Below are 23,205 nucleotides of genomic sequence, written 5' to 3' on the forward strand. Positions count from 1 at the left end.
ACTGCAATTTGACCTCTAGCCTGGGAACCTCCATGTGCCACAAGTATGGCCCTAAAAAAAAGACAAGCCTTGAGAATTTAAGTGTGAGTAAGTGTCCGTGACAGGCTGTCATTTTAGAATGGTGGCCATTAGCTTTGTTAGCACCTTCAGCTTAGTTGTTCCAGGTCCACATCATTTCACCTACTGCAGTTTTTCATTTGTTTCCCTGCATGAATGTCCATTTTCCTATGATGGTTCATTTAGAGCAAGACTGGCCTGGCCGTATATACCACTTAGGATTTTATAAGGCACAGGTGCATAAGAAATGGAGGACTTCATTCTTCCAGACTCAGGGGGCTCATGTCATTTGCAGAAAACATCGTACAAGAAACACTGTAAAGCCAAATGAGTGAAAAATCATTCATATGACAAACTAATTGATGTCTCCAGGGAAATACCATTTAATTCAATGATGGAGAAACAGCAGGAGCCCTGGAGACTGTCTTCAGATAGAACATATTTTCATAACTACCATTATACATCATTAATACTGGTTAGGGAATAAGCCTAGCTATTGCTCTCTGAACAGTGTCTTTTCCTCTTGCTGAAGAATATACATAGTCGTAACAAATAATATCAACAATTTTTTTTCCACTGGCACTTAATCCTTCAACCTCACTGCTTGGCTGAAAATTTTTAGGTCTCCCTGAGTTCAGGAACCTATACTGTGAAAGCTTCCTTGATGAATCTTTGGAATAACACACATTAAACAATGAGGTAAAATGCAAGCATTTCTGCAAGAAGAGGTAAAATATTAATAAATAACTGTGGTGAGAATTTTTTTATAAGTTAAGTGAATTTTATGACACAGAGCCTAGCCCTGTGCTTTACAAATGTCCAGAATTGCACCATTAGTTGGAAACAATGAGCCTGGGAGAATATCACAGCACAGCAGTTTATACATGTTTTGCACAGATTTCAGCCTATGGATAAACCGCACTGCGAATGGACTCATGGTTCTTATGATTGCAAGACTCCAACCATCAAGAAAATTTGGAAAAAAAAATTTATTTCTCACAGGTCCTGAAAAGCACATGACACCTGGGGCCACACAGTGAGGTCATATGAAGACAGATGGAGAAGTTGTGGGGAGAGGGAGATGGGGAGTCTGCTTTTCCTAGGGTCCATGGTCGAGCCTAGGGGATATATTCCTTCAGGATTTATGTTATTATAAAACAATCCATCTTCTATGATAATTCTTTGCCCCTAAGTATTTACAAATGTAGTTGCTTATTTGTAATTCCTGACCAGGACTGGATTTACAAATGAGTTAGGAGAAAAAAGATGATTTTACATCATGTGTGCATGAATTCTCTTCAATGGTTACTTTCAAAGGCTTCTTTGAAGATAAGACACATCTTTCCTGGAAAACAAACAGCAAACAACAAAGCAAATCCTGGATGGTAGGAAAAAAAAATCTAAGCACCTAACATGCAGGAGGTCCAGAAAGATCACTAGAAATAAATAACAAACAGAAAATGGAGAATTAGAATATTGAAGGTAAATACTAGTTGAAAAGCCAGAGGAAAATGTCCAGAGAAGGAAGATTTATAAAGTTTAGGTTTGGGATTTTTCAAGTCTTTTATTTAAGAATACACTTGAAATGACAGAGCAACTTGAAACACACGTGAAAATAAGAATCCTGGGCCAACTGACAGAATAGGCATTAAAGAATATAGCTGAGTTTCAGCTCATATACAACTCTGTTTTGTTTCTTCAGTTCACGTGAACATAACACTCAACATGTTCCAATATAAGAGAATATAATGGTATATAAAACATAGTCTCTACTTTGGAGAAGCTTGGAGAAACAAAGAAGAGAAATATGACACTTAAGCATTCAATGGGATACATTCCAAGGCAGGGTAAGAAAGAGGTGCTTGAAATAACACAGCAATACAATCTCACATAGTCTGTCTGGGTGAGTAAATGAAGATTTCCTTGAAGAAGTGACACCTAAGGAGAATAAGAAGGACCAACGGGCATTAAGTAGTCAAAGGATTGTCCTTGTAGAGGAGAGACAGCCTGTAGAAAATACAAAGAACTGCAAGTACTCAAGGTTGGTGGAACTTAAGTTATGAGGAAGAAAGGTAAGGAATTTGTGATGAGGTGAGAAAATAAGGAAGATCCTGCCCATGAAGAACCTTGCAGGCCACAGGAACAACATTAACCTTTATCAAGAAACACTTAACCCTCAATGAGGAGATCGCTTGGACAGAGAGCATGATTTCACTTTCAGCATATAGTATGTGAGATGTCCGTGAAATATCCCACTCACTGATGTGTACTTGGCAATGATTTGTATTTGGGAAAGTGTTGGCCTTAGGAGTCCATCATATCAATGACAACCAAACCAATCACTGGTGATATCAACCTTGGGCAATAAGGAGTTGAAACAGGAAAAAAATGAGACGTCTCGATATAAAATATTGGGGAATAACAATATTTCACTGATGAATAGAGAATGTGGAGTCTGTGTAGCACACTAAAAAAAAAAGAGATCTGAAGCCAGGAGAAAAGTCAGGAAGAGGCCATGGGATCCATTTAAAGAATGAAATTTAACTGAAATATGTATATTTATATGTATGTAATATATACTCACACAGTGAGAATACCAGGCAAAATAAATACCAAAAATGTGCCATTGGCTTCAGCAGTAATGAAGTTCTAGTAGATGTTAGAGAAGCAGTGGGAGGCTGGACGTCAAAGTCAGGTTGCAGAAGCTAAAAGTATAACCTGAGTGAGGGTACATCGAGAAGGTGAAGACAGTAACGTCTTTGCAAAGAATTACAAACATAATGAAGGAAGCAGGAGCCTGGAAGAATATTTTTAGTGATATTATATATAGTTTTGTCTCACAACTTCAGAAACCACTGCCAATTACCTGAAAAATAACATGAATGCACACAACAATATTCCTTTTGCAAGTATCTTGAACACAACCTTTCCTCACACTATAGATAAAATAATTGGAAAATGAAAATTCATGAAAAATGAAAAATCACACAGCAATAACAAATTTTATCCTGCTGGGACTGACAGATGACCCACAACTGCAAATCCTGATTTTTATTTTTCTATTTCTCACCTACACGTTGAGCGTAATAGGAACCAGGGAATGTGACTATCATCAGCCTCACATTGGTGGACTCCCATCTGAAAACTCCTATGTACTTTTCCTCCAAAATTTTTCATTCTTAGAAGAAGCCAGTCACCCAACAGCTGAGGACTATTAAGGCACAGACTTTATTGTTCATGACAGTCATGTACTGCAGGGGTTTACAGATGGCCACACAACAATCATAGGACATGGATGCCAGGAGAAAAAATTCTGTAGCTCCAACGAGAATACCAAAAAAAATTGAATTGCACAAGCACTGTAGGTAATGGCATTGTTCCCTGTTGATAAACTGTACAGGAATTTAGGACAGCGAGTGATAAATGAGACTTCTAAGATGGAAGGAAGGAGGGAAGGAAGGAAGGGAGAAAGAAAGAAAGAAAAACAACTACTCCTCACTGATAATAGCCCCACCATTTTCATTATCTTCTTTGGAAGTAAATAATACCTTCTACTGGATAACAAGAAAACGAACAAAGAATTAATTCTTTTAAAAAATTGAAAAAATATGGCTGACATTAAAATGTCAAGAACTATTTATTTTAACATGGGATTTGAAATAGCTATTAGAGATTCTTTGGGCATAATTTCAAAAATAACTTCCTTTTTTGAACTACCAATCATACATCAAACTCTTTTCAGACATGCCCTTCCCAATCCTACCAATATGGTTTAGTTGTGTCAACAGACACAATCTGAAAGAGACTGAGTAAATTAACCAATACATCACTGCAGCAAATAATGGAGCCTGGATTCTGATTTCAAGTCATGTTCAGTCTGCTACACTACACTACCTATCAAGCAGTCGTGTACGTTTGGTGGGGAAAGGGTGAGAAAAGACCCTGTAATTGAAAGTGTATAAGCCAACACAGTAAAAGAGACCTCTCTCTGCAAGAATACTCTCATGTTATCAATATGTTTGCTACCTCTGTTTGTTAAATTGCTTAATTGACATCGAAGAAAAAAAGAGGATTATCTAAACATTTCAGAATTTATGAAATAGATTTTTATAGCACAATTCATCCTGTTGTAGCATATTTAGGATTTTATGGTTTGTTTTTTTGGTTTTTTGTTTGTTTGTTTGTCTTTTGTATTTTCTAGGGCTGCACCCATGGCATATGGAGATTCCCAGGCTAAGGGTCTAATTGCAGCTGTAGCTACCAGCCTTTGCCAGAGTCACAGCAACACAGGATCTGAGGCTCGTCTGTGACCACAGCTCACAGCAACGCCAGATATTTAACCTACTGAGCAAGGCCAGGGATTGAACCCACAACCTCATGGTTCCTAGTTGGATTCGTTAACCACTGAGCCATGACAGGAACTCCATGGATTTTATGTTCTTATAAGAAGAAGGAACATAAGAGAAAATTGTAATTATCACTTTTCTGAACTTTTGAAACATATTATGCACATGATCTCAAAGAGCATACAACAAAGAGCTCTTAATTACTGGTCACTCTAAGAAATACATGAATAAAGAAATCTGCACAAGAAACTCTAAAGTAGTCATTATTGAACCAAAGTAATTATGTGCCACTTAGAAATGTGTGGTTAATAAGTTAATAAATAGGGAATATAATTATTACATTAAATATATCTGTAAATGGGACTTAAATAATTTTAATTACTCAATTTGGATAATGCACTATGAAATCTATAAGTTAAAATAAGAAAAAGTTTAGGCCACCAATATGTAAAATTGAGATGCTATAAGAGTGGGAGCTATGAAACTTTACATGGGAGTCTTAAGTGTTACATCCACAAATAAATGCAAAACACTGATAAACAGTAATTAATATTTGAAGCATTTAAATTTCACTCCATGTTGAAAAGTAGCAATCTTTTAAAAATGGAAGCGAAAGAAGGGCATTGGTGGGAGTATTGTAGCTTGAAATAAAAAAAGAAAGCTAATGATTCTGAGCACCTCCATTTATTTAGCTGTACTTGCTAGAACACTATTTTTCTCCTTTTGTGGTAATATATTTCCCTAATTATTTGTGATCCATGTGGACTTAGTAAAGAATTTTATAATTAAAACAGTATTAATGCCTAAGAATAAACCTACCTAATGATGTAGAAGATCTGTACTCTGAAAACTATAAAATACTATTTTTACTCTGAAAACTACAATACACTGATGGAAGAAAGTGAGGACAACACAAAAAGATGGAAAAATACATCGTGTTCTTGGCTTAAGAGAAACAATATTGTTAAAATGACCATACCATCCAAGGCACCCTACAGATTCAATGTGCAATAGAATTTTCTAGAGAACTAGAACTTTTTTTAAATTTTAATGGAAATTCAAAAGAATTTTGTATGGAATGGAATTTTCTAGAGAACTAGAACTTTTTTTTTTAATTTTAATGGAAATACAAAAGGCCCCAAAGAGACAATAATGAGCAAAAAAAAAAAAAAAGAAAGAAAAGAAAAAATGGAACTGGAAGACTCTGACTCCCTGACTTCAGACTATACCATAAAGCTATGGTAATCAAAAGAGTATGATACTGGCACAAATACATAAATATAGATCACTAAAGTATGATGGAAAGCCCAGAATAAGCCAACACACTTATGGTCAATTAATCTACAACAAAGGACGTAAGACTATACAATGGAAAAAGGTCAGTTTCTTCAATAAGTGATGCTGGGAAAACTGGACTGCAACATGTAAAAGAATGAAACTAGAACACTCTCTAACACCATTCACAAAAATAAACTCAAAATGGATTAAAGATCTAAATGAAAGACTGGATACTATAAAACTCTTAGAGGAACACATAGAACAGTTTCTGACACAAACCGCATCAATGTCTTTTCAGACCCACCCCTAGAGTAATGAAAATAAAGACGAAAATAAACAAGCCGTATCTAGTTAAACTTAAAAACTTTTCTACAGCAAAGGAAACCATAAGCAAAACAAAAAGACAACCTACATAATCGGAGAAAATATTTGCAAACTATGCAACTCACAACAGATTAATTTCCTAAATATATGGAAAGCTCATACAGCACATTATCAAAAAACCAACAGCCCAATTAAAACATGGGAAGAAGACATAGATATTTCTCCAAAAAAAGACATACAGATGGCCTATAGGAACATGAAAAAAAATGCTCAACATCGCTAATTATTAGCAAAATGCAAATCAAAAGTACAATGAGGTATCACCTCACTCCAGTCAGAATGGTCATCATCAGAAAGTCTATACATAATAAATGCTGTAGCAAGTGTGGAGAAAAAGGGAACCCTCCTATACTGTTGGTGGGAATGTAAACTGGTGCAGCCACTATGGAGAACTGAATGGAGATTCCTTAAAAACTAAAAGTAAAGTTGCCATATGATCCAGCAACCCCACTACTGGGAATATATCTAGAGAAAACTCTAATTTGAAAATATACATGCACCCCAATGTTCAGGGCAGCACAGTTTACAACACTCAAGACAGAGAAGCAACCTAAAAGACCACTGACAGATGAATGGATAAAGATGATATTTCTATATATAATGGAATATTACTCAACCATAGAAAAGAAAGAAAGAATGCCATAGAAAAGAAAGAAATAATACCAATTGTGGCAACATGGATAGACCTAGAGATTATCACACCAAGTAAGTCAGAGAAAGACAAATATCACATGATATTGTTTATATGCAAAATCTAAAAAACACATTTATACAAATGAACTAATTTACAAAAATAAAAGAGTTGCACAGACAGAAAACAAACTTATGTTTACTAAAGGGGAAAGGGACGGGGAGAGAGGTTGGGATAAACACACACACACTACTATGTATAAAACGGATAACCCAACAAGGACCTACTGTATAACACAGGAATCTACTCTATAACACCTCAATATATTGTAAGAACAATATTATTTTGTAATAAACTTTAAGGGAAAATAATCATATATACACAATAATGTATAATTACATATATATATATATATATATATATATAACATTATAAATCAACTACACCTCAATTTATAAAAAATGATCCACCCAAAAAATAAAATAAAAAGTCATGCTCTGAGGATTTATACTCTGTGGGAGAGTCTAAAGGGTAAAAGGATTATGAACACATCTTTTTTTTTTTTTTTTTCTTTTCTGGGCTCCCACCCACGGCATATGGAGGTTCCCAGGCTAGGGGTCAAATCAGAGCTGTAGGTGCTGGCCTACACCACAGCCACAGCAACATGGGATCTGAGCCACATCTGTAACCTACACCACTGCTCACAGCAATGCTGGATCCTTAACCCACTGAGCAAGGCCAGGGATCAAACCCACAACCTCATGGTTCCTAGTCAGATTCGTTAACCACTGACCCACGATGGGAACTCCACAACCACATCTTTAACTTCATATAATTTGTGTGTTATCATTGATGGTATTGACTGAACAATTCCAATTTCATTTTTTGTGAATTTGAGCATTGGACAACCTAGTGAAATACTGATGTTGCAAATACTGATGTTGTGAACAAGGAATATCACCATAGGTGGAAAAAAAAAGGAAGTGGGAGGGAATCAAAAATGAATGGGAAAAAAATTCAGTGTTGTTGGTAATGGAACACACCCTCACATCACGCACAAAAATAAACTCAAAATGGCTTAAAGATTGAAATGTAAGACAAGATACCATCAAACTCTGAGAAGAGAACAGAGGCAAAATATTCTCTGATATCAACCTTAAAAAAGTTTTCACAAGCCAGTTTCCCAAAGCAACAGAAATAAAAACAGAAATAAACCAATGGGACCTAATCAAACTGAAAAGCTTTTGCACAGCAAAGGAAACCCAAAAGAAAACAAAAAGACAACTTACAGAATGGGAGAAAATAGTTTCAAATGATGCAACTGACAAGGGCTTAAACTATAGAATATATAAACAACTTAAACAACTCAACAGCAAAAAAACCAACAACCCAATTGATAAATGGGCAAGAGCTGAATAGACATTTCTCCAAAGATATACAGATGGCCAACAAGCACATGAAAAATGCTCAACATCCCCTGATTACCAGAGAAATGCAAATCAAAACTACCACGAGATCCCACCTCACACCAGTCAGAATGGCCATCATTTATAAGTCCACAAAACAAATGCTAGAGGGGGTGTGGAGAAAAGGAAAACCTCCTGCACTGTTCGTGGGAATGTAAGCTGGTACAGCCACTATGGAGAACAGTATGCAGGTACCTTAGAAAGCTATCCATAGGACTACCATATGACCCAGCAATCCCACTCTGGGGCATATATCCAGACAAAACTTTCCTTGAAAAAGACACATGCACCCACATGTTCATTGCAGCACTATTCACAATAGACAAGACATGGAAACAACCCAAATGTCCACTGACAGATGACTGGATTAGGAAGATGTGGTATATATACAAAATGGAATACTATTCAGCCATTAAAAAAGCACAAAATAATGAAATTTGAAGCAACATGGGTGGAACTAGAGACTCGCATACTGAGTGAAGTAAGTCAGAAAGAGAAAGACAAATACCATATGATATCACTTATATCTGGAATCTAATATATGTCATAAATGCACCTTTCCACAGAAAAGAAAACCATGGACATAGAGAATAGACTTGTGTTTGCCGAGGGGGAGGGGGAGGGAGTGGGATTGACTGGGAATTTGGGGTTAATACATGCAAACTACTGCCTTTGGAATGGATAAGCAATGAGATCCTGCTGTATAGCACAGGGAACTATATCTAGTCACTTATGATGGAGAATGATAATGTGAGAAAAAAGAATGTATACATGTATGTGTGACTAGGTCACCTTGCTGTACAGTGGAATATTGACAGAACACTGTAAACCAGCTATAATGGAATAAATAAAAATCATTATTTAAAAAATTCAGTGGTGTTAAATTAAAATTAGAAGCAGCAGTTTAAACTGATGATTTCTTTCTTTCTTTTTTTGGGGGGGCCACACTTGTGGTACATGGAAGTTCTTGGGCCAAGGACTGAACCGAGCAACAGTAGAGACCCAAGCCACAGCAGTGATAACAACAAATTCTTAACCACTAGGCCACCAGGGAACTCTGTAATGATTTCTTAATATGCTTTTTTCTAGCTTTGTCTTTGAAAGATCCAAGCATTTTGATAGCATCACTATGCTCCAAAACAAAGAGGGATTCTGAAATGACACAGAAGCCTTCTTGAGAACTAAATTGCAAAACAGTGAGTACTGGAAAGAAAAATTACCATAAAAACAAAGGATCATAATATTCAAAAAAAGAGTTCACAGTGATGCCACTATAAATACAGATATTGGTATGGACATGAAGATGGATGCGTACTGAAAAAGAGAAACTACAGAAGCATCCTAATGCCAAATTATTCATTTAGAAAGAGTGGAAAATTTTTTCAATCACCATTTCAAAACCTCATGTCACATGAAACCCTTTCCATTTGATTCCCCCCATCCCATGCTCACCTGGGCTGTGTCCCTCCTACCTCACTATGTGCGCTTTCTACGTAGTATTTTCTGTGGAAACCTCCTTATGTGGTTGACTGGTGCATGTTGGATACAGATGTTAATGCACATAACATAAAATAATAAAATAATTGGAATAAAATAGAAGTATATGACAAGATCAGGATCAGTAAAGCTTCTCACATAATGGCAACAGATTCAGAAACAATAAAACAAAGGTAAGTATATTTTACTACAATGTAACCAACTTTCCAATTTATCACCACCAACCAGAAGTTGCATGAGATGTTAAATAACAAATCATAAAATCGGATTTGTAAACTCTAAGACTTGCGAAGACTTAATATCCTGAATATGTGCAAAGATCCTGGAAAAGCCTAAAGAATCACTTTAATGCAACATCAGTGAAAGGCAGTCATGTTCTTTTCATCAATAAAGCACAAATTACAGATAAATATTTGAAATTATGCTATAATATTAGCAATTACAAACTGTGAGATAACATGAATAAAATATTATTTGGATCATCATGTTGGCAAAGATTTAGTACACTAATGATACATCCTGACCTTGATGTTATGAATGCATTTTCCAGTCTCCAAGGACACTGTCCCAATTCCTAGGTGCATTAGTTAGCTTTTGTTTGTGTGGTTTTTTTCTATATTGTTATATTTCACATTCATTACTAACCTTGAAGCAGGGTCACCAAGGACCCTTTTTTTAAATTTAGTTTCTCTTACCTGCTCCAGGTTGATCATATAAAGAAAGCATCCTCAGCCACATCTGTGGTGAAACTTTTCAGAGAATCACTTTGTGTTCAAATTGTTGGATCAGACCATCAACTTTTCAAGAATCAGAATTTCTGGTTTTCTTTTGTTTGTTTCCCAGTCTTTCCTTCTATCTAGCTGTTCAGATTATGTAGAAATAGTCCATTTTCAAATTTAGACTGATACTGTCATTCATGGTAAAATGTTAGACACAGGAATATAGAATTTCAGATACCTTATTGATGCATTTCCACTGCTATCTTTGAGTGAAAGTTAAGAGCGAAAGAATTCCTAGGCTAAATCCATGTCACTACTAATTATTCTTGTTTAATTACAAGAATCTGCGGGCATAAAACAAAAACTGAAGCCTGAATGACAGACTAATGCGTACGTATGCACGTATTTCTTAAATTAATACTTTTCCTATTCTGAAATTTAGAAAAATAATTAAAATAGCTCCTATCTCTTTCCTAACTATACATCTATATTATATGTAAACATGCATTTATACATAAATGTACATTTATATGTAATGTATGCATCGTGTATTTTTAATTTGAGAAGTTCACAAGGATATGGGAAATTAATTTCACTTCTTGAATGTCGTTTTCAAGAATATTAATCATGGGAGCAAATAAGGAAATCTCTAAGCTTATTTTATACACTGGTTAAGTGGGTGGGCAATAGTACACTCAATTCTGATGGGCATATAATGTAACATCTATTGTTCCCACACCAACACATGTGCATGTGCACAGATATGCACAGTTTCAAATACATAAATATATCTCTCCAACTTAATAAAATGTGGCTTGACATTTCATCTACAAAAATCTTGTCTTTTAAAAAACATAAATATTTTTGATGTCTAGGCATAATGAACAAAAAATGGTTTAAAAAAAAATCTAGTAAGTTACAGCTGTAATATGACTTAAGTTGTCAGAATGTTTCTGAGACGTGTTTCTGAAGTAGGTGACCAAAAGGACAAAACGGTGGTTTTGCATCCTGGGACAATGCCAAGGATGAGCAAAGACTTTTGCTACAGGTTACAAGGAATGAAGAGAGGATGATCACAGGAAGGAAGGAAGGTGGGCTCTAGGGGAAAACAATCCTGTGTTTCTCAATTTGAGCTACTGCAAATACTTCAATGGTGGATGTGCAAAGCAGGAGAGGGAACCGCATGTAGACCAAATGATCCGTCCATGAGCCTACATCAGTGTTTGTCCTCCCTGATAATGTCTAGACTCTGAGCACTGCCTTTCATTATACAGCTTCCATTGGAGACAATCCGGGTAAAGAAGGCGCTCAGGAGCCAGCTGTGGTTGAAACTAACCATCCAATAATTCAACACCCAGAAAAGAAGCCAATTCTAGTCTAACTAGACAACCATCAAAATAGTTTGCCCAATGCACTATCAGTAAAATAAAAAAGAGTATCCTACACAATTAAGGGACTTTCTATCAAAAAGTACAAGTAAATATAACACAATAGAAAAGTATCATTAGCTCATATCTAGAACTTTTTAAAAGCCTCATTACCTTAGACTTATTTTTCTATAAGTCCCATTTTTTAAATGATCTATATTAGAAAGAATCTGAATGAACAGTCATGGAGCTGTGAGCAGTCAAGCTGATGAAATGCCCAGACTGAGTGACTACACTCTACTGCTCAAAAATTGGTGCAGCAAAGGTCAAGGAAGCATGATACGAACTCCTGCTGAAGAAAGTACCTTCAACATCATTGTAGTATCTGTAATATCTTCTATCAGGATCACAGGAGTAAAGAACTTGAGTCAAGTAGAATCTTGAAATACAAGTAAAGAATGTATCTTCATCTTTATACATAAATATATGTATATACATGTGTGTTTATACATATACTGAGCAACAATTATAATTCCAGAAATGTGATAAGATCTGGGTATAATATTGAGAACAAGACAGACCCTGATCTAAGATTATCACAGTCTAACTGAGTGATGAACAATAAATAGAGCAATACTAGACAGTTCTGATTTGGGGATGATGAATCCAGGAACACAATGGAGATGTGCCTTGCCTCATCTGGAAGAACTGAGATGGGAACCTCAGAACTCATTCTAGATACCGTGAGGGAAACAGATTACAATAATCAAAACAGGTGACAGGAAGTCCAGCTAGAGCATGACTGTTTCATATTGAGTGTGAGATCAAGGTTCTGAAACAGGCTTTTTTATAATATACTAAGGATACAGGTCTAACTGGACTAGCCAGGATCCATCTGTGGCCAACAGGGTTTAAGGAACCCTTCCAGAAGAAGAGTAATAATAATGAATTGAGTAGGAACAGTGAGAGTGGATTCGTGGATTTGTGGATAAAGAAGCTAGATTTCAGCAGCCTTAGTAATGAGGAGAAGGAGATAGAGAAGACAAGTAGACAGGGCACAAAGATAAAAAAGGAATATATATGCTCACCCAGAGATTTTATTATTTTTTCAAAGCTTCATTTCAATGGCATGGTCTTTGGAATTCAATGTTTTTTACTATATCATTTCTTGAAAGTGTGTGTGGCCTATGAATTACAGTATACACACTGAACATTTCACAAGCCATGTGGAAACAATACTTTACCACTGGGGGGTAGAATCTAAGAAAAAAAAATGGATATCCTTTAGTCTTCCCATTTTTATTTTGGTTGTCATTTCTATCTTGTCTATGCACACTGGAAATTCCATCAGATAATGTTAAATTTTTGCTTTCAACAACTGTATGAAAGGATTTGTAAATAACTGGATTTTTCCGCTTGATTTAAATGTTTGGTAGAAATCTACGATTCAGCCATCTGAGGCTGTAGTTCTCTTTGCGGGATGATTTAAGTATGCATTTGTTGACTTTAATACTGGAGATAGGGCTACACTGGTTAGATGTTTCATCTTGAATTAGCTTAAGTAGATAATGTTTTTCATGGACATAGTTCATTCACTTAAATGGCCAAATCTACTTTGCAGAGCTTTCCAAAATATTCCATTTTAATCTTTTTAGTATCTGTATGATGTATTTAATGTTTTTAATAATCTGTAATGATGTATGTATAATATGTAATGTATATTATTATCATATAATAAAATTATAATATGTAATGTATAATATGTAATGATGGATAATCTCACATTCCTGATAAATTTCATCTTTTCTCTTTTTTCCAGATCAGTCTCCATCACAGTTTATCCATGTTAGTCATCCTCTCCAAGAATCAGCTTTGGATTCTAGTAATCATCTCTCTTGTTTTTTCTGTTTTCTATTTCACCAATTTCTGACTCATTATTTCCTTTCTTCTGTGTAGTTTCTCTTTGACTTTTTACACACACATCGCCTAGAACACCGAAGGTAATAATGAGAAATCACACGGTCATAACAACATTCATCTTGGTGGGACTTACAGAGGACCCAGAGCTACAAGTTCTGATTTTTATCTTCTTATTTCTTACCTACGTGCTGAGCGTTACTGGGAACCTGACCATTATCATTCTTGCACTCACAGATTCTCATCTTAAAACGCCTATGTATTTTTTTCTTTGAAACTTCTTCTTAGAAATCTCATTCACAACAGTCTGTATCCCCAGATTCCTGTACAGTATATCAAGTGGGGACAACATCATGACTTATAATGCCTGTGCCAGTCAAATATTTTTTATTGAACTCTTTGGAGCCACCGAGTTTTTTCTCCTGGCCGCCGTGTCCTATGACCACTGTGTGGCCATCTGCAAACCCCTGCATTACATGAGCATCATGAACGGCAGAGTCTGCACCATCCTTATCCTCTGCTGCTGGACCTCTGGGTTGATGATCATCATCACACCACTCAGTGTGGGCCTCCAGCTGGAATTCTGTGACTCCAACGCCATTGATCATTTTGGCTGTGATGCATCCCCTCTCTTTAAGATCTCATGCTCAGATACATGGTTCATAGAACAGATGGTTATAATCTGTGCAGTCGTGACATTCATCATTACACTGATAGGTGTTGTTCTTTCATACATATATATCATCAGGACAATTCTCAGATTTCCTTCTGCTTCACAAAGAAAGAAGGCTTTCTCCACGTGTTCTTCTCACATGATTGTTGTTTCCATTACCTACGGCAGCTGTATTTTTATCTATATCAAGCCTTCAGCCAAAGAAGAGGTGGACATTAACAAAGGAGCATCTGTGCTCACTACATCTATTGCTCCATTGTTGAACCCCTTTATTTATACTTTGAGGAACAAGCAAGTGAAACAAGCTTTCAATGACACGATCAAAAAAATTGCATTTACATTACACAAGAGCAAGCTGAATCAAATGAAAATGATAGATTTATTGCTTAATATTTTTTCCAAAGACCCTAACTAGTTCAGTAAGAGGACACTTCTTATGAATCCTTCATATCTTGATTTGTGAAACTACATGGAACAAATCCTCTCTCTCAAAACCAAAATAATTTATATCATTACAAGAAGATGAGAATTTATTTCCAAGAAACAAAATCACCCTTCATCTCACAATAAGCCTTTCCAATATTAGCCAAAAGAAACTGCATAACTTGTTAAATATGGTACCAATGATTTCTAAGCAATTTTTGGAAGAGTTTCGATGAACTCCTTTAATTTGCATATGTAAATATACTAAAACATTTTCAATATAGGAAGAAATATTTCATATTTGTTTTAAGGTACTAGTATGACAAAATACAAAATAAAGGTACTCAAAGCATGACAAGTAAAATTAAAAGATACTGATGGAAGATAGTGTGAGAAAAAGAATATATGTGTGTGTGTGTAAATCAACTATGCCTTAATAAAAATAATAAATTTTAAAAAGATATTGTAAAACAATAAGAAAATAAATATCTGGAATATAGAAACAAATATGATATGAAAAAGATACAAGAGCTGGAATATTTAGCAGATTAATATCAAGAAACAGGAGAGAACTTGAAACCACACCTGCATGACAACAGCATGCAAGCACTCATGGAAACAAAACAATAAATAACGTTAAAAACAAAAGTGCTTTTGTTTCCAGCTCTGTCAGAATAACCAGTGTGAGACCACTGGTTTTCTCCCTTATATCATGAAACTAAATCACCTATATGAGGAAACTTTTGACAAGCAGCTCAAAAGAAAGAGAAATTCAGTACCTCTAAGACCACAGTTAGCAGTGGCTCAGCCCATCCTATGAGCTAGAGACGAAGCTCAACATGACTGTCTCACTGAGGTCAGCTGGAAAACATCAGGTCGGCTGGAAGACAACAGGTCAGCTGAAGTGGTTAGAATCTGCCAGTGATGGCTACATTATACCAGGATCTGGGCAAAGTTCCCCATATACCCTTGCCTGAGTGATTGGCTGAAGACACTGGGGCAAGGGTAGTCTATGCTCACCAGTGATAAGGCTGAGAGGTCAACAGAGATACTGGAGGTTGAGCATTCTGAGGGGCAGGAGTTTGGGCCCAGCCAATATAAGGAGACCTTGTCAACATCTCTTCCACCACAGGCCTCCCACTGAATACTTGGGAAAGTCACCTAGAAGTACCTTAGCAGTGAGGACCACATTGTAGATCAAAAATCAAAAAATTAAGGCCTGAGAGTAAGATCTATCCACCACCAGTTCTTTTTAGTTTTTTCATTTTTTAAAGTTTTCTTGAAGTGTAGTTGATTTACAATGTCGTGATATTTCCTGCTATACAACAAAGTGATTCAGTTACACATACACACATCACTTGTTCGTATAAGTAAAGTTTTCTTGGAACACATTCATTCCCACTCATTTGTACACTGTCTATAGCTGCTTTTAACGGCAGAGTGAAGTAGTTTAAAAAAGACCTCATGGTTCCCAAAGCTGAAAATGTTTACTAACTGGCCTTTTCCTGAAAAAAGTTTGCAAACCCCTACTGTAGAGTTTACTTCGCCATTTTTACAATTTTGGATCATTTGGGAAAAAATAATGAGAGGTAGGTTGCTATGCAAATAACATTCTCTTCATCTCCCCAGATGACTCCAGGCATAGCTCTCACACTTGGATAGCTGAAAGAATTCAACTTGTCCATCCTTCTGAAATCTTCCCCTTTGTCCCTGAATGGGCTTCAAAAGAGAATTTCTAAGGATGAGGTCTTGGGAAACTGCCTATTCTATCCACCTAGAGCTCATAATTACAGCTAAAGGTAGAACTGTAACACTGTTTTATAGCAAATAGAGAATTCAATTGCTGGCCTTTTAACAGGAAATTTTATTCAGCCGACCAATTTCTATAAATTTGGACTCTCGCCTCCACCTTCCCTGAAAAAAACACACTTACTAGACTTACAACTCCCAAAGTTGCATATGTATAATTAAAATCAAGCAATATGAATATACTCGCTATGGCAACTGAAGTCCAGGTAAGGTCATCTCCTTGGCCTGCCCATCAATGTGCTAAACTATTTTGGGGGCCATAAATGTATGATACTGTCGAGTTTGCATAGTGTCTCATAAGTGCTATCTTGCTGAGTCATCACAAGAGCATCCTGCCCTGCATTCACATACAAGCAGCCTTTTAATTTTGGACAAAGCCACCTTAACATGAAGAGGCCATCCAAGATAAAAATTATTGGAGACTACTTCTAATTATATCCTGCTGGAAACTGTAACTATTTTTTAAAAAGAGTATATTTATTAATTCTTATAATTTGTCTAATGTTTTTTAAAAAACCCTTTATGTACAAGGTATTTAAAGTATATATTGGAAATTTCTGTTTTCAAATTGAAATAAGGGAGTTCCCATTGAGGCACAGTGGGTTAAGAATCTGACTGCAATGACTAGGGTTGCTGAGAAGACATGGGTTCAATCCCCAGCCCAGTACACTGAGTTAAGGGATCCGATGTTGCAGTAGCGGTGATGTAGGTTGCAGCCATAGCTCAGATTTAATCCCTGGCTGGGAACGTCCATATAGCAGAGGGGCAGCCATTAAAAAATTAAAATTAAACTGAACATTATATAGTCAAAGTCAGATGACACATTAAAATGACGGTTTAAAGCTGACATACATAACACAGAGTTTACATCATATTCAATGGTGAATTAATGAATTCTTCTCCTCTAAGATCAAGATATGAATGTCTAATTTCACCACATCTATTCAATATTCTACTGGAACTTCTAACCAATATAATAAGGCAAGAAAAAAAGTCCAGATGGAAAAAAAGTCACAAAACTGTCAAATGGATAGATGCACCATGATTATGGAACAAAGATTCAGGCCTACAAGTATAATCAAATAAATTCTCACAACAACCTGAATGAACTTGGAAGCAAATCCCTTCTCAGCTAACCCTCCACATGAGAATACAATACAGTTCACACCTTGATTAAAGAGCCTAAGCAGAAGTCCCAGTAAAGCTGTGCCTTGAATCCTGATGCACAGAAACTATGAGATAATAAGTGTGCAGTTTTAAACCACTAAGTTGGTGGTCAGAAGTGATGTAGTCATAAAAACCTAATGCAAGACTTTAGGAAATGTTTACTGCTTTCATTAAAATGCAATTGTTTGGAGTATGCTAGGTTCCTATTTTTTCCCTTATTTCTCAGCATGTAAAAATGGGCTTCAACATGAATTTGCTAATAATATTGAAATTTCTCTTTGTATTCATATCTTCATGGTTTGAAAGCTGATATACATTTATGCTCAACTTTTTAAGTTGGGGAAACTATAATGTGCACAAAACAGGAGGAAACAATCTTTATGTTTATAATCACCCTAAGAGTGTACAGATAGGATAAACATACATAAAGTAATAATGAATATTACAAAAGCAACCTCTGCAACTGTAGGCTTTATGAACCACGATTCTGATCATATGATTTTTTAGAATAGACTATACATTACAGAAAAAAAGGTGATTAAAGATAAGATTCACAGACATCCAGGGAGGAATTTAAAGCAACTGAATGAGGATGATCCTCACTGCTGCCAGAAAACAGCAGACGAAGTCTTGTAGAAACAATGTCATGTATTCTAGGCCTTTGGAGATGCCCACATCAAAAGCATGGGACAGCTCTTCTTTTCTAATTTTCTCTACCCAGATTATGACTGGGACACATTCACTGGCTGAGTGTTTCTTGGAGAGAAAAATTAACCTGAGGAGTTCCTGCTGTGGTGCACTTTCCCAGCTTTTTGTTTAAGGTCTCACTCAGCCTCTCAAGAGTTTACGGCAGCAGTGAAGGTGGTTTCTTAATTCCTTATTCTCTGACATCTCTAATCCTTATGGGAACCAATTCTCCCCAGAACCCTCTCCTGATGTCCCCTTAAACTGAGGAAAACTAAATTATGAATTGAACTGTTGACTGATCTCTGTATTTGCGTAGTTGCAGAAAACCCTCTCTAGTACAAAGAAAGATGCTGAGTCTTTTTCTAAGACAATGCATTAAGGTTAGCCACCCGTCATATTCATACTAATAACTTCTTTTCCTGGATTGGGGTGACATATACTTTTAATACATCAGATGAGAAATCAAAAGCCATACAAATAGAAAAACTTGTCTACCTACAACTAAGAATTTTTCATAGAGGAACTGTCTGGAGTATAAGCAGTCATATGTCAAAGATATTTATATAAAACCTTTAGAGTAGTATTTCTTATTATACAAACAGAAATGTAAACAACTTAAGTTTCCAAACGTGGTAATTATTATCATAGAGAGGTTATAATTTTATAAAGGAAGTCATTAAAACTGCTATAAATCTCCATGTGTTAATAATTAAAGACACCATAACAGGCTGGATGAAATGGTAGATTACAACAGTGTTTGCAAGTTTACTTCTGCTCTTAAGTTTGAGTGAGTCAACCTCTGAAACTTCTTTTATAAGGCAATTTACAATGGTAATCTCTAAGTCATTTTTTTCCTTTTGACCTTCACATTTTTTTCATAAAATCTATGAGTTACATAAGGAAAGTAAAGAAAGTGTTTATCAATACCAATGTCATTGCCTTAGAAGATACAGGAAAAAAAATTAAACATTTTATTGTTGGATTTATATTAGCCAGCATCATCACACTGTATCTAATATTATTCTTGCACTTTCTTGTCATTAAGAGCACTGTCCACACTGCTGTCAGGTTCACTTTCAAAACATTATATTAATATTCCTTAGTGTCTTTCAAACCTGGGTCTCCAAGGACTTTTGTTTGTTGACGCTAATGATCCTTGTTATGGGTAGAATACATAAATTAACAAGCCACAATATTTGGTGCCAAATATGTTTTCCTGACCAATGATTTTAGAATATGAACAATCCCTGATCCGTCAATAGCCTATGATATACTCCCAGCCCTTTAAAATAGGCATTACTTTATTTCAGCTACCAAGCCAAGAACGTATACGCCTAGTGTAAAATGACAAAGTACCTCTTCCAGAAGAAGTTTTGTGGTATAGGAAGTATATGAAATGGTATATGATATAGGAGGCTCTGGGTGTCTCCAGGGAATTTCTAGCTGAGGTAGTTTCCTGAGAAAACGTGGCATTCAGGTCTCCACTGGCATATTCCTGTTCACTCTGTTTAAGAGTATGTTCAGGAGTTCCCGATGTGGCACAGTGGAAATGAATCTGACCAGGAACCATGAGGTTGCAGGTTCAACCCCTGGCCTGGCTCAGTGGTTTAAGGATCCAGTGTTGCTGTGAGCTGTGGGGTAGGTTGCAGACAAGGCTCGGATCTGGTGTTGCTGTGGCTATGGTATAGGTCAGCAGCTGTAGCTCTGATTGGACCCCTAGCCTGGGAATCTCCACATGCTGCAGGTGCAGCCCTAAAAATAAAAAAATAAAATAAATAAAGTATGTTCAAATAAACTGTCAAGACATGCCATGAGATAACTTAGAGCTTAAATGGTAAGTATGACAATGTTTGGTGCCTTACTTATTTTAATGGTTTGTATGTGTGCATTCTGGCAGAAGGTAGCAGGTGGATGGGAAATGTCATGATAGATTTTTCTCTTTAAGCAAAGTGTTAGACTTAAAAAAACCAATACAATTAGCACTTGAAGGTACTATCCTACAATCAGTTAAAAGTGGAGCACATATAAATCTCACAGGATATCATAAGGCTTATACGGATGATGTCTATGATAGACTTAACCAGTGCCTGGACCATATGAAGGGACTAGTAAGCAGGCATTATTATAATTATATTGAAATATATTTATATTATGACTTACACTGAATGAATTCAAAGGATACATGATCAAGTGTTATCAAGAATGGTAAGGTTGAAACCCAGAGAGTAAGCGATTGAGAAAAAAATGCAAAAAAAAAAAAAAAAGAGGCAAAAATGTGGACTTGAAAGAAATGCCAATGGAGGAAAGAATTTCATGGAAAGTCTAATCAGCAACTTTTTTCTTGACTTTTTCTCCATAATATGGTGTGTAAATATGTTTCAGTATGAGTGGTTAAATGAAGCATCCAAGTATAGCTTTTATATCCTTCAGAAGTTACTTCGTTATAATAAGCATAACCTCACAAGGTGATGAAAGTGCAATAAAGTAACCAGGTTGTACTGCACAGTGTTATCCAAGAAGTAACATAAGATACAGGAAGAATCTAGAACCTCAAAACTGTACGTTTTGTAGTCTTTTACCCTTACAATGAATGATCAAACAATAGAAAGCAAAAAAAAAAATTATTTAAGAGATAACTGAAATGCCTAGTTTTGGCCCTGGTATGAATCTTTGTTAGGATTTTAATAATTCCCAAAACTTACAGCAAAGAAATGAAATCTGAGGTCAATATTTTTTATTTTGCTTATGTATTGAAATAAAACATTTGGCAGAATTAAAAAAAGCTATAATATATGAAATGCAAAATAAATGTTATATAATAATAAATGCATAGTGTTATAAAGTGGTAACACAAAATATAGGAAATGAAGCTTTAACTAGAACTGCAAAATGACAAATCAGATGTTTTTGAGTCAAAACATGTTTTGCCCTTAAAATGAATGACTCATTAGAAAGCCAAAAAATTGAACTGAAGAGATTGCAATGTCTTATTTGGGTCCTGCTCTAAAATTTTATTTATGATTTTAATGATCCCCAAATTTTAAACAAAGAAATGAAATAGAAGTTTATTTTTTTTAAAAACTTTACTTAAGATTTGAAGGAAGCATTTGGCCGAATTAAAACGTAGCTACAACACAGGAAATGAAAAATAAATGTAATATAATAAAAAATCCACAACTCAGGGTAGGAACTAAAAATACTTAATTCATTATACATTAAATTTACGAGTTTACTAAAGGAACAGTTAGACTGTAAGTCAACAACTAAAAGGTATAAAAATTTTACTTGTCATTATGTATAAACAGACCGGAGAGCTCAGTCACTGTAAAATATGAAATGGTATTCCTTGGATCCACAAGTAAAACTCATGCATGTTGGATGAGTCAAATATACAAGAGAGTGTTCATCACTGGATGACGGTGTCATTGAATTCTGCATTCAAATCTCTCTGACATTGACATGTAGGGTTGGCAAATCCAGGAGTCAATAATGAGAAACCACACTGCAATGACAACATTCATCCTTCTGGGACTGACAGAAGATCCTCGGCTGCAGCTCTTGCTTTTCCTTTTCCTCTTTCTCACCTACATATTGAGTGTAGCCGGAAATCTGACCATCATCACCCTAACCTTGCTGGATCCCCACCTTAAAACCCCCATGTATTTTTTCCTCCAAAATTTCTCTTTCTTAGAAATCTCGTTTACAACTGCCTGCATTCCAAGATTCCTATACAGTGTATCAACTGGGGACAGAACAATTACTTATAATGCATGTCTCACTCAAATATTTTGTACGGATCTCCTTGGGATAACTGAGTTCTTTCTCTTGGCAACCATGGCATATGATCGCTATGTGGCCATCTGCAAACCCCTGCATTATATGACAATCATGAGCAACAAACTCTGCAAAACAATGGTTGTCTGCTGTTGGCTGGCAGCACTTATGATTATCCTCCCTCCATTCAGCTTGTGTTTCCATCTGGAATTCTGTGATTCCAATCTCATCGATCATTTTGGCTGTGATGCATCTACTCTCCTGAAGATCTCATGCTCAGACACCTGGTTAATCGAGCAGATGGTTATAGCCTGTGCTGTGCTCACTCTCATCACCACTCTCACATGTGTAGTTCTCTCCTACATATACATCATAAGGACGATTCTAAAATTCCCTTCTGCCCAACAAAGAAAAAAAGCCTTTTCTACCTGTTCTTCCCACATGATTGTCGTTTCCATCAGCTATGGCAGCTGCATCTTCATCTACATCAAACCATCTGCCAAGGAAGAGGTAAATCTCAATAAAGGAGTGGCATTGCTTCTTTCTTCCATTTCACCAATGCTGAATCCTTTTATATATACTCTGAGGAATAAGCAAGTTAAACTAGCCTTTCAGGACTCACTCAAAAAAATTGCATTTCTTTTAAGAAAGTAAAATGTGTCTCTTGATAAAGGCACTCAAAAGATGCATATCTACCTTATTTTTCCATAAAGCTGATAACCAATATTATAGTTTCTTAGCTTTTGCACCAATCAGGTTGACGTCACTGGAATTTAATCCTCCATTTTCCCTTCAATTCATATACTTAGCAACTAATTATTGATCACTGCATTGTGACAAACCCAATACATCATTTTTAATCCTTTACCCAGAACCTATCCTAATTACTTCATTCCTTTTTCTCCCTTTTGATGATTTTCTCACATATTTTACAATATGGGTGTAGAGCTGTCATTCTTTCATAATGAATTATAATTGACATACAATATTAGTTTCAAGCATACAACATA

The 23,205-nt window shown here is 35.8% G+C and overlaps 3 protein-coding genes and 2 pseudogenes across 4 annotated transcripts in view; all 5 read left to right on the forward strand.

Moving 5' to 3' along the window:
- LOC146403237 (olfactory receptor 6C3-like) overlaps positions 1-23,205 on the forward strand; it is a 555,083-nt gene that overhangs the window by 168,817 nt on the left and 363,061 nt on the right. The window lies entirely within an intron of this gene.
- LOC146403242 (olfactory receptor 6C2-like) overlaps positions 1-23,205 on the forward strand; it is a 143,093-nt gene that overhangs the window by 51,269 nt on the left and 68,619 nt on the right. The gene's annotated exons all lie outside the window — the stretch shown is intronic.
- LOC100736710 (olfactory receptor 6C75-like) overlaps positions 1-23,205 on the forward strand; it is a 133,312-nt gene that overhangs the window by 47,878 nt on the left and 62,229 nt on the right. The window lies entirely within an intron of this gene.
- Positions 13,752-14,750, forward strand: LOC100512534 (olfactory receptor 6C2-like; annotated as a pseudogene).
- Positions 16,014-22,877, forward strand: LOC146403243 (olfactory receptor 6C68-like; annotated as a pseudogene). The gene has a single exon (XR_014803309.1). The product of XR_014803309.1 is annotated as an olfactory receptor 6C68-like (transcript).

Source organism: Sus scrofa, chromosome 5 (genome assembly GCF_054392235.1).
Source record: "Sus scrofa isolate SSC_HxYL_T2T_F1_AM1 chromosome 5, Sscrofa_HxYL_maternal_Yorkshire_Landrace_v2.0, whole genome shotgun sequence".
In the NCBI taxonomy this organism is placed as follows: Eukaryota; Metazoa; Chordata; class Mammalia; order Artiodactyla; family Suidae; genus Sus; species Sus scrofa.